Raw genomic sequence first — 12791 nt, forward strand, 5'->3', positions numbered from 1 at the left:
TTTCTGAGCTATCTGAAGAAAAAAAATTAAAAATTGTGGCATTGATTGTTTCTGGCTATGGGGAGGTTGAGGAGAAAATGCTTACAAAGGAAGACTTGGAGGTTCTGAAGTTTTAACTGTTTATTACATTTTATTCATCTTCCGCGTATGGGAGCATGAATAGGCATATGCTTGTGTATGTGTATGGGTGGATGGGTATGGACGTGAGTAACTGTGTCCAGCACAGGTATGGAAATCAGAGGACAACTCGTGGGAGCAGGTTTTCTCCTTCTACTATATAGTCCTGGAGATTTAAATCAGGTCGGCCCACTTGGAAACAGGTGCATACCTCCTTGCTGATCCAGCTCAAAAATATTAGTATTTTATAGCATGATATGGTGGTAACAGATGCCTTTAATGCCAACATGGGAAATTCTGGGCTAGCCTGGTCTAATGAGTGAGTTACAGGCTAGCCAGTAAACCCAGTCTCAAAAAGCCAATATATATATTTCTTAAAAATCATTGGTTTCAGTGTTAGTGTATTTTCTGTATTTATATTGTGTTTTATATATGTGTCTATATATTATATGTATATGATATTTTATTATGTTTTCCTTTTATTGGAAAATAGATTATTTTCTCACATATACTCTGATCACAGTTTCCCCTCCCTCTGCTCCTCCCAGTCCCTTCCCACCTCCCTTCCCATCTGATGCACTCCCTTTATATCTCTCATTAGACGAGAACAGGCTTCTAAGAGATAATTGCAGAGAGCCTGACACGGAGCTGTGCAGGTCCTGCGCGTGCCGCCTCAGTCTCTGAGTTCATGTGAGCTTTGCTCCTGTTGATTTGGAGGACTTTGGTTACTCGGTGTCTTTCCTCTCCTCTGGCTCTTATAGTCTTTCTGCCCTCTCTTCTGGGGGGGCTCCCTGAGCTCTGAGAGGGGGGATTTGGTGGGGGACATCCCACTTAGTGTTTCAGGGTGTCCCATACTCTGTGTAGTGTCTGGCTGTGGGTCTCGACATTTCTTCTCATCTGCTGCAGGACAAGCATCTCTAATAATGGCTGAGCAAAGCACTGATCTAAATATAGCAGAATGTCATTAAAGTAATTTTATCACTCTGGTTTTTTTTTGGGGGGGGGGAGGGTTGTTTTATTTGTTTGTTTTTTCTGATAGTATTTGATTTTACTCTAAGTCCCCAGCTATCTAGTGTCTTGTTCTTCATCCAAGAAGGGCCAAGTATGGGTTTCATCTCATGGAGCGGCCTTAAGTCAAATCAGTTATTGGTTGGTTACTTCCACAAGTATGCAACACCATCGCCCAAGCATATCTTTTAGGCAGAATGCCATGGTAAACCAAGGGGGTTGGTACCGGCTCGGTGTTGACTTTTCTCTTTGGTAGCATGCAGAATGCCTTTCTGTTTCAAAGACAATGAAACACAGGACCGAAGGTTGTAGGGTAGGCACTAGCTTAACTTCTCCATGTTCATTGAGTTGTGTGGATGTTGTCTTTAGCAGTGAGAACTTGCTGTCAGTTTGTAGAGAGCACCTTATTGTCTAGGCAGCCACCTGGGTTGTTGGGGATTCCCATGGGACCCTTTTGGCTAACAACTCAATTAATTGTAACCCAATCCTAATGCTTTATTTGATGGCAAGAGATAGCAAGTTAGGACTTTGTCTCTCCTACTATTTGGCAGTTTCATTTAGTTCACCTTCAAAAATGTGTATATTTTAGGAAATTTCTAGTGCTTTAGGGTTTCATACAGCCCTTTAAATGACCTCTTTATTTTAGTTGTCTCTTCTTGTAGTCCCCTCTTTTACGCCCAGCCCTTCCCAACCCATAATTATCTCTTCTGTTTCCCTTTTCTTTTTTTTTTAAGGATTTATTTATTTATTTTATATATGTGAGTCCACTGTAACTGCACAGATAGTTGTGAGCTTTCATGCGGTTGTTGGGAACAGGATTTTTAGAGCCTCGCTCCAATCAACTCTGCTCTCTCAGTCCCTGCTTGCTCCGGCCCAAAGATTTATTTATTATTATTATATATAAGTACACTGAAGTTGATCAGATCTCATGACAGGTGGTTGTGAGCCATCATATGGTTGTTGGGATTTGAACTCAGGACCTTCGGAAGAGCAGTCAGTGCTCTTAAGCACTGAGCCATCTTGCCAGCCCATGTTTCCCTTTTCTAATGAGATTTATCTGTACCCTTTAGTCCAGTGGTTTTTAATCGTCCTAGTGCTTTGACCTTATAATATAGTTCCTTGTGTTGTGGTGACTCTAAGCATAAATTTATTTTTATTGCTTCTTTATAACTATAATTTTGCTACCATTATGAAACATAATGTAAATATCTGATATGCAGGATATCTAATATGTGACTCCAAAGGTTGAGTCCCACTGCTCTAGAGCCTTACTCTACACCCAGTCTCTGTGGTTCTAGCTTGGTTATCACTAATAGCCACAATTTTATATATATTTTTGAGACAAATTTCAAATTTGAGCCCAAAGTGGTCTCAAATTCCCTTTGCAGCCAAGACTAGCCTTCAACTCTTAATCCTCCTCAGTGCTATGACTATAGGTATGTGCTACCATGCCTGGTTTAATATGGTGTTAGGGATCTGACCCAAGGCTTTATGTATTTAAGGAGAAGACTTAGTGAGCTGAACAACATTTCTAATTCTTCAGTTTATTATATGAAAATGTCTTATTTATTTAAGAGACTGTTATCTTGGTTCAATACTAAGTGGTCCTTATCTAAATCTCCATTGTGTCCTAGACCCAAAACATCTATGTTCCTTAGCTTTCTTTAGGGCATGAGAGTTAGCAGAGCCCATTATACCTTTTAAAATTAACAGGGCCGTGTGGCCGTGGTAGTGCACGCCTTTAATCCCAGCACTTGAGAAGTAGACGTAGGTATAATCTCTGTGAGTTCAAGGCTACCCTAACCTACAGAGTGAGTTCCAGGACAATCAGGGATACATGGAGAAACCCTGTCTTGAAAAACAAAACAAAACAAAACAAAGCAAAGCAAAACAAAGCAAAACAAAACAAAAAGTCTCTTCTGCTATCCATACTGTTCAGCATGTAGCTTTTGAGAAAAGTTATTAGGATATGGGGAAGTGGACCTGTTCACCAATAGTTCCTTGGGGGCAAGCTTAATCTTCTTCTGCAGCAGTTCAGTCCCATAGCAAACACCAAATATGAATCAGCAGCCACAGACCTGTCCTCTAGGCAGGCAGACACCAGGCATGAACCAGCAACTACAGTACAGTCCTTTCAGCAAGCAGATATCAGGCTCAAACCCACAGCTGTAGTTCAATTCTGAAGAAGCCACCACGGTTCGACAACTGGCCTGAGGTGAGACTGAAGAAGTGACAAGTTACCACAGGAACCTCACAAACAGTTCTTGGATGAGTTTCTCTCAATGGCAGAGCTACTACAAGTTGAGCTTAACAACACTATGTAAGATGAACCAATACGTGTGTGTCGTTAGTGAAGAATACAGAATACTGCTGTCTGGGGTCATATTTATACTCCTTCATCAATGTTCCTTCCACATATTTGCTATATCCAAGCATTCTTTCCCTGGTGTCTGCTTCAGGAAAACAGTCTTTCGTGTGTTTGCTTTAGCAAGACATTCTTTCAGCTGTGTACCTCAGCAAAGCATCGTCTGATATAACTAACTTTTAAAGAACTAGAAGTTCCCCTTCGGTCCACTGATGGGGTTAGGGTGGGGATGTCTATTGCCATAGAGCCAAGGAGATGGTTGACTGTGTAAAAGGACCTGCCTCCAAGCCTGACTCCCTAAGTTTTATTCCCAAGACCTACATACTAAAAGGAAAATGTTGCCTTCTGTTTCCCACCAGTGCACCATGACATATGTTTACATGCACATACGCATGTATGCACATACATACCCACTGTACCGGCTAGTTTTGTGTCAAGTTGACACAGGCTGGAGTTATCACAGAGAAAGGAGCTTCAGTTGGGGAAATGCCTTCACAAGATCCAGCTGTAAGGCATTTTCTCAATTGGTGATCAAGAGGGGAGGTCCCCTTGTGGGCAGTGCCATCTCTGGGCTGGTAGTATTGGTTCTATAAGAGAGCAAGCCAGGGGAAGCAAGCCAGTAAAGAACATCCCTCCATGGCCTCTGCATCAGCTCCTGCTTTTTGACCTGCTTGAGTTCCAGTCCAGACTTCCTTTAGTGATGAACAGCAATGTGGAAACATAAGGTGAATAAACCCTTTCCTCCCCAATTTGCTTCTTGGTCATGTTGTTTGTGCAGGAATAGAAACCCTGACTATGACGCCCACTCTAAGGAAACAAGGCCTTGCTGTACAGTCCGGGCTGGCCAAGAACTTTTTTTTTCAGAATATGAAAATAAATTACTGTGTTTAAAATTGTCAAATTTTATGATCTTGGCCTTTCTTTCTTGCCTTTGTATAGAGCCAAAAGAGACACATTGGCTACTTTAACCACCTTAAAGCGGACTCCAGGAATATCACCTACAGTATGACCTTTTCAACCAAATCCAGCAACCAGAACTTCATCATTCTCCTTAATGCCGGTCAGGCTGCCATCATTGGGCATGAACGCTGTGATCTTCTTGCCGTTCTTAATGAGCTGCACCCTGGCACACTTCCTGATGGATGGCAGAATTTGACTGTTTGGCTTCAACCCCTACTTTTTCCAACACAATTCCCTTTGCATGAGAGGCGCCCCCAAACGGATTGGCCTTCAGGGCTGTGCCCAAGTTGGCTTTCTTTTACTGTTCATCATGCCACTTCTGGTCCTGTTGGGGATTGCGGAGCTTCCGGGCAGTTGGGAGACCACGACACTTGCCCATCCTGCCGGCGCCACGGGCCCAAGAGAAAGAGCAGGCCAAGAACTTTCTAAGCCGACCAGACTGGTCTAACATTCATGGCATTTGGGCAGGATTTGGGAGGTGGCTCAGCAGGAGAAGGCACCCACTGACAAGCCTGACAGCCCGAGCTTGACCACTGGGAGGCACATATTGGAGGGAGAGAATCTACTCTTGCAGGTTGGCCTTTGATCGCCACAAGCCATGGCCCACGCACAACCACATGTACAAGCACACAGTAAATAAAATGCAGTTTGATTTAAAAAGCAGTTCGGGGTACGCTGGGGTACGTGTGGTTCCGTAGCCTAGCAACACGAAGCCCTGGATTTGATTCCCTGTATCCCATAAGCCAGGTTTAGTGATGTGCCCCTGCACTCGGGAGGTGGAAGCAGGAAGTTTAAGCTTATCTCTAGCTACACATGGAGTTTGAGGTCAATGTGAGCACAGATAAAAAACCCTGTCTGAAAAAAAAAAAAATAAATTGACATTTTTTTCTTAAGCATTAGTGTGCCTTGAAGGAAGACCAGTATGGAATGAGTAAACTTAAGCAATAAAAATGTTGAAATTTGCAGCCAGTTAATCATTATTTTGAAATGGAGAATTAGCAACTATCGTCTAAATCAACCAGAAAATGGTCTGAACTTCAAGAGTATACCTAACAGGGAGGCAAGGAGAGCTTTTGTATCCTTGGACTAAATCTGCACCAGAGAATGACTTGAGTTCCATAGAAAGGAAGCTTTATGTGGGGCCAGGCAGTGCTCACTGCGTCTGTCCTAACTTACCCTAACTTACCGGGTGAGATTTTGAGGAGGAAGATTTTAGGGCTCTTAGGGGAGTTGGAGAGGAAGGAGCTCGATCTGAGAAACCGGAGTCAGGACGGTGAAGAATCTCATTCTTAGTAATCAGCACCTGAGTGTCAGGGTCCAATAGGATTTCAGCACAGGAGCCCAGCACTCACACTGCTGCTTTTCAGGTGAGGGCCTGCGAGGATGTAATAGCCAGAAGTAAAAGTGAAGGGGTGTGGCTCAGCTGGCAGAGTGCTTGCCTAACACGAATAAGGCCCAGGGTCCATCTTCAGCACCAAATCAGCCAGACTAAGAGTATGCATCTGTAATCTCAGCACTTAGACAGTTGAGGCAGGGTGATCCAGAGTTCAAGATCAGCTTGGCTACTAAATTCCAAGCCAGTGTGAATGACAAGAGATAGCCTCTCAACAACTAACTCACCACCAGCCAATCCGAACAAACCAACCAACCAACCCTGAAAGAGAGACCTGGGACAGGGAGCCAGCTTGTCAGAAGAAGCACTTCTTACATAAGCCCTAGGAGCCAAGGTTAACCTGGAGCCCGAGTGAAAAATGCTAGATGAGTGGTACCCTACGCAATGGGAGGTGGAGACAGAAGCCTGCACCCAGAAGGCCTTTCTACCTAACGCTTTGTCTTTCCCCTCCTCCCCTCTTATATATACTATATTAATTAGTTAGTTAATTGATTAATTAATAAAAACAAAAACAGAGCAAGGCCTGATGGCCCACCCTTGTCATCTCAGCGCTTGGGTGACCGAGGCAGGAGGACTACTTCCAATTTTTAGCCAGTCTGGTGCACACAGAAAGTTCCAGACCAACCGGGACCGTAGAGTCAGACCTCTGTTTCTGTTGCTATGATACACACACCATGAAAACCACCACAAACAAACAGACAAACAAACAAGTCTACAAAAAAGCAGGTGGGTGGGTATTTTAGTTTGCAGGTCACAGTCCATCACCAAGGGAAGCCAAGGCAGGAACTGAAGCAGAGACCATGGAGGGAAGTCGCTGCTGGCTTGTTCCCATTGGTCACACAGCTTTCTTAGTCTGCTCTGAGCCCCAGACCAGAAGTGACACTCCCCTCAATGGGGTAGGCCACCCCACATCGATCATCAAGCTGGGTAATGTCCACAGAGCAGTTTGATGGAACAGTTCTTTAATTGAGAATCCCTCTTTCTTTCCAGATGTGCCACACCTTGTCTCAGCTCCCCTCTCCCCCCTCCCCCATAAGCCTTGGAGTTTGGCAATAGGCTCATGTGGCCATAGTCACAACACTCAGAGAGATCTGAGTCGGAAAGACCATATGTTTAAAGCCATCCTGGGTTGTTTATCAAATTCTAGTCCACACTAGGTTAAAAAACTGGAGTGTGTACGTGTGTGAGTGCATGTATGTGTGCCTGTGTGTGGTGTCTTCATCTGTTTTCTCCCCTTTAAAAATATTTTATTACATGCATTTACTTATTTGTGTTTGTTCCTGGTCCTCTTAGTCTGTTGCTAAAAGTAGATGCCTGAGGCTGGGGAATTTATTCACGCTTATTTGGAAGCTAGAAAGACCAAGCACGTGATCCTAGCATCTAGGGAGGACCATCTTGCTGCATCATAACCTGTGTTGGACATTGGCCTGCTGGTTTGAGTCTTTCTCTTCACAATGCCTTTATGGGCCCCTTCCATGAGGAGATCATCTGTCCTGAATTGCTGCTCAAGTGACCCCAGCATGTACCACTGAACCCGTGAGTCTGGAAATTGGATTCTCAGAGATACACATGTGGTGGTATCCCTAGGGAGCCGGTGATAGAGTGTCTCTGTGTGAGGGAAGGAAATGTCAAACTCAGGGGCTGGGGAACTCTGTATGTCTTAACGTGACATTGGTTCATAAGTGTGTACCTACTATGTGCCAGGCTTCTGGCCTGGACTCCGGGGAAACCCTTAAGTAGAAGAAATCACCACCTCAACATTACCGAGCCTGCATTCTAGTATTACATCCTAATGCCACTATTTGGGGCTTCATTTTAATGCCCAACATCTCATTATAGTAACTTTGGCAGACTCAGTCCTGCCTTGGCCCTCATCGCTACATTTATTTTTATTGAAAGGTTTCATATTGATGGTAAATTTTCCAGCTGATATTTTTGAGATTTGATAATTTCTTTCTTCTTAGTTGACAGTTATCTTTTGTCCTAAAGGACACAGTTTAGTATATATTTTTTTCTTTCTTGAGACATAGCCTCACTATGTTGCCCTGGCTAGCCTGGAATTCACTGCATAGACCACAATCTTATAGATCTGCCTGCTTCTACTGATCTCCAGAGTTCTGGGACTAAAGACGTGTCCCACTGCGCTTGGATAATAATAGCGAAACAATCTGCTGATACTTCAAAGTCTCATAACCTCATTTCTTGTATTGATTGATTTGATTGGTTGATTGATTAGCCTCATAGAGATTAGGTTGACCTCAAACTCAGTATATTGTGGCCAAGAACCCTCTTAGAACTGATCCTCTTGCTTCTGTTCACAAATTCTCCAAGGTTTACAAGCACATGAAGTGTATCACCACACCTGTTCCAAGCAGCAAACCCTTTTTGATACATCTATTCATTTTGTGTGTGTGCAAGCACTCAAGTGTATACCCCCAACATGCACCCTAAGGTTCATATGGAGGTCCGAGGACAGCTGTGGGAGTGGTACCAGGGAGGGACCTCAGGTCTTTTGTATCAGTTTGGTTGGATCTGGAATAATACAAAAACCTCTGGGCACTCTTTCAAAAAGCTTTTCTTGAGCTGATCGTTTGAAGCAGAAAGTTGTATCCTAGAAGTGGGCAGTATCAGCAGGGTATAGTGGCATAAGCCTTTAATTCCAGTGCTCAGGGAGGCAGAGGTAGGCAGCTCTCTGAGTTCAAGGCCAGCTTGGAACTAGAGAGTTTCAGGACAGCCAGGGATATACAGAGAAACCCTGTCCTGAAAAAGCAATGTAAAGACAACAACAAATCCACAAAAGTGGGCAGTGTCTTTCGGTTGGTTGCAGCCCAGATGATGAGAAGATGAGAAAGAAGGAAGTCCTGCTTTGCATGACAGTAGGCAAGCCCATCTGGTGTTCCTACGCATTCTTGGCTGATATTTGAGCCACCTTCTTTGGGCTTCCAGCATACACTTAGGACCAGAAGTTCTTCACGAATCCTCCATGTCTCTGGTGCCAGACTGGGACTGTGGAGACATCCAGCACTGTGGACGATTACCAGGTTCTCAGCTGCTGCACTATGGCAGACATAGCCATGGTTGGACTACTCGGACCATATCCTGTAAGTCATTCTAATAAATCATAGTGATTTACTATTATATAATGCTATATAATAATTCATAATATATAGGGCAGTCACATATCTGTCTTCATTCTGTCAGTTTCCTTAGACAACACTGACTATTGTATTCAGACTGGTATAAAGGTGGTATAAACCTTTAATTGCTGAACCTCCACAACCACCACAAGATCCAGGATTTTTGGCTTTGTTTGTTATATAACCCAGATTACCTCAAACACTCTTCCTGCCTCAGACTCCCAGGTACTGGAATTGCAGATGTGCATCAACACACTCAGGCAGTTTATGGCCTTCAGTGACCCCTAGTAGGCTATATTTTATCCTCTCAAAGGCTTTATCGTACCTCTTGCCTTTGAACAACTCCCCTCTCTGAAGTCTCTGAGCCTTGATATACTCTTTCCCTTGCTCCATTACCCCATAAGTAGCCTAAAGCAGAATTTCATCATTTTTCTTGCCAAACAGTCCAAACAGCGTACGGGGTATAGAAGATATCCTTACCTCCTCTGAACAAGCGGGGGGGGGGGGGGGGGATGGCAAGCAGTGTCATGGAGAGATTTGCATAAGGGCTTACGGGTCGGAGAACGATAGTAAACTTCCCCTGTGTCTTTGGTATTTGAACTCATGACTCAATGGCTGACTCACGTGGTCTGTCACCCCGCCGTGTCCACAGAGGCTCAGTACGTGCTGAACTCTTGACACTGAGAAGGCCTTTGAAATCTGAAGGATGAGTAGGGCTGGTGACTCAGGAAGGAAAGTTGTAGGCCAGCCTGGTCTACAGAGTGAGTTCCAGGACAGCCAGGGTTATACAGAGAAACCCTGTGTTGAAAAAGCAACAACAGAAAAAAAAGAAAAGAAAATGAAAGAAAAGAAAAGAAAAGAAAAGAAAAGAAAAGAAAAGAAAAGAAAAGAAAAGAAACTTGAAGGCCAGCAGCTTGCTTTGTGGATCTAGGCTGGGGTAGGCTGTGGTTTTTGGCTAGACTTTAGCTAGATACTGCTTTATAAATGATGTAACATTTATACTGTTTTTGTTAGATAATTACATGCCTCTAATTGTGGTACCATAAACAGAGTAGTAATCTGACTGAGGATGTGCCAGGAGAAGTCATTTGATATCAGTCTATCTCTTCCACAGAGGCCAGAACTATGGTCAGAAAGAAGCAACTTTGTAACCCGCACGTGGTATCTGCATACTAGAGAGCTGAAACGTGACTTCCGGCTTTGTTTTGATTTTCTTTCTAAGAAAGATTCACCTATTCTCGTTCTATGTGCATTGTATGTCTATATATTATGCACCACATGCATAAAGTACCCACAAAGGCCAGAAGAGGATGTCGGATCTGGGACAGGATGGAGTTAGACAGTTATGAGCCATCATTTCCCGGGTCCCCTGCAAGACAGCCAGAGAGCTCTTAACTGCTAAGCCAGCTCATCCACCCTGGTTTTCATTGTAGTTTTATTGAGATAGGATCTTACTATATAGTCTCAGCTGTCCTGGAACTCACTATGTTGGCCAGTCTGGCCTCATACTCACCGTGATCCCCCTGCCTCTGCCTCCCAACTGCTGGGATTAATGGTGTTCACCATCACTGCCCTGCCTTGGTTTTCCATTTTTTTAAAGACAGGGTCTCAAGTAGCCAGAGCTGGCCTCTAACTAGCTACACGTGGGTCTGCCTCTATATCCTAAGTACTGGAATGTATAAGTTATAGTGTGATATATAATATATAATATATAATACTTTACTGCCACCATCTCTCAGATAAAAAGTGCCTTCTAACCATGGTAGCTGACAACTGTGCTAAATTTTTAAAAGGGTCACTACAGTTGTCCCCTTAGATATTAGTGAGCTTTCTTTAGGCTTGAGAGCTAGAGAGACAAATTATACCTTTTAAAGTTCATAGTCCTGTTGGGTGGTGGTAATACATGCCTTTAATCCCAGCACTTGGAATGCAGAGGCAGGCGATCACATCTACAAATTGAGTTCTAGGATAGCCAGGGATACACAAAGAATCCTTGTCTCAAAAACCAAACCACACCACACCACACCACACCACACCACACCTAACCGAACCAAAACAAAACAATACTAAAACAAAACAAAAAGGATAAATAAACAAAACAATAAATACGAGTTGGCCTAGCCCTATGTAAAGCAGGCTGGCCACAGACTTCTAGTGTTCCTTCTGCCTCTACCTCTGAGTCATGGGAATTATTGGTATCTGCCACAATTTAGCCAAATTTTTCCTCCCAGAGTTTGATTATGCATTCCCCTTAAGGATTTATTTTTGCCTGGACTCAGACTTGGAAGTATAAGCTCTCAGCTGGTGACTCTTGCCAATCTCTTCCCAGGGTTCTTCGTTTTCCCTCATTCTCTTGACCAACAGTTTGTCATATCCCACCTGCTCCTCCATGTTTGTGTCAGTGAACTGTTCCTTCAGAGCGCTGTGTTGTGGGACACGTGGAATGACAAATCGCTGAATCTTAAGTGTTTTAGTCCTGGGCTTCTGGCCTTCTTTGCTTAAGGGCTTTCATATTGGCAGACATGATCTTCCTCAGAGAGATTTCAGATTCTGTGAACTCTTTGGAGCCCAAACCACCAAGGCACAGCACTGTCAGTCCAGGAATGTCGTCTCTCCTTTTTCTTTAATTACCAAGGTGAGAACACTTAGATTGCCAGCCATTTACTTGAGTCACTGCCACCATAATTACTTTACACCAGATTTACTTGTTTGTTTTGTGATGCTAGGCATTAAAGTAAGGGCTCAGAGCATGCTAAACATGTGCTCTCCACTGGACAACTCCCCTGCACTAGAAACTTCTGATACTTTTTAAGATAAATGAAAACATGAATTTGGGCAATACATAAATGATGCTTAGTAACTACAATGCCCTTACACTATCCACGCTAAGAATAAAATGTTTCCATCCTTGGTTACCACTTGTAGTTTATGTTCTTTGGTTTTGCTCACTTATATTCATGGGCAGAAAACAAGGTAATCTAGAAAGCACTCCCACCAGAAGACATTTCAGTGGTCTGGAAACCCGAGTCTAAGTTAACCGTTCGGCCTTTGGAGACAAATCATTCCTTTTTGTTTAGCCCACTAGTGTAGTGTTTAGATTAACATCTAAATTTGTATTGAACCTGACAGGAACTGAAGAGCCAGGACAGATATATGCACTCCCATCTCCGAGGAGCCTATAGGATGGCTCGAGCAAGTAGGGCCCTGGCCATTAGTCCATGATGAGTGTTTGTGTGAACCAATATTTTTATCATTTTATGGACGGAGCAACTGAGGCACCTCGGGGTTAAGTGTCTCGGTCTTGAGTCCATTGCTGTTCAGTAGATTCAGGAGACCCAGCTCTCAGGGCAGCCGTCTAGAAGTTTCCATCCCATCTTAACCAGCCCTGCATGTGGAAGCTCAGCTCTTTCCCTTCTCTCAAATCTCTGACAATCCGTCTCAGGAGAGAAGGGACTGAGGTTTGCTGAAATAGCAGAGGGGGCCAGGGCACTCCCTGTCCCCTTGGACTAACTGCTGCTTCTGATCCCTGGAGGCTTCTGTCCAGGAGGATTCAATCAGCCTCAGCTGCCTGGCTGGGGTGGAGGACAGGACTGTCAGTCTTGGGAAGCTGCGAGCACTCAGGGTCTTGAACTTTATCAGGTTTGAATGCGTGACTGTGAAAGTAAAGAGCAGAGAAATGACAGCACTCAGTAAATCAAACCAAGAGAAGATCAGAGCTGTCAAAGACCAGAGGAAAGCAGTCTCTGGGCCCACATGGGGCCAGCTGCCTGCAGAGAGAGAGAGAGAGAGAGAGAGAGAGAGAGAGAGAGAG

The 12791-nt window shown here is 43.9% G+C and overlaps 1 pseudogene; it reads right to left on the reverse strand.

The window, feature by feature from the left end:
• Positions 1-4388: 4388 nt before the first annotated feature.
• LOC110333498 lies at positions 4389-4829 on the reverse strand (annotated as a pseudogene).
• Between the last annotated feature and the right edge of the window lie 7962 nt (positions 4830-12791).

Source organism: Mus pahari, chromosome 15 (genome assembly GCF_900095145.1).
Source record: "Mus pahari chromosome 15, PAHARI_EIJ_v1.1, whole genome shotgun sequence".
Lineage (NCBI taxonomy): Eukaryota > Metazoa > Chordata > Mammalia > Rodentia > Muridae > Mus > Mus pahari.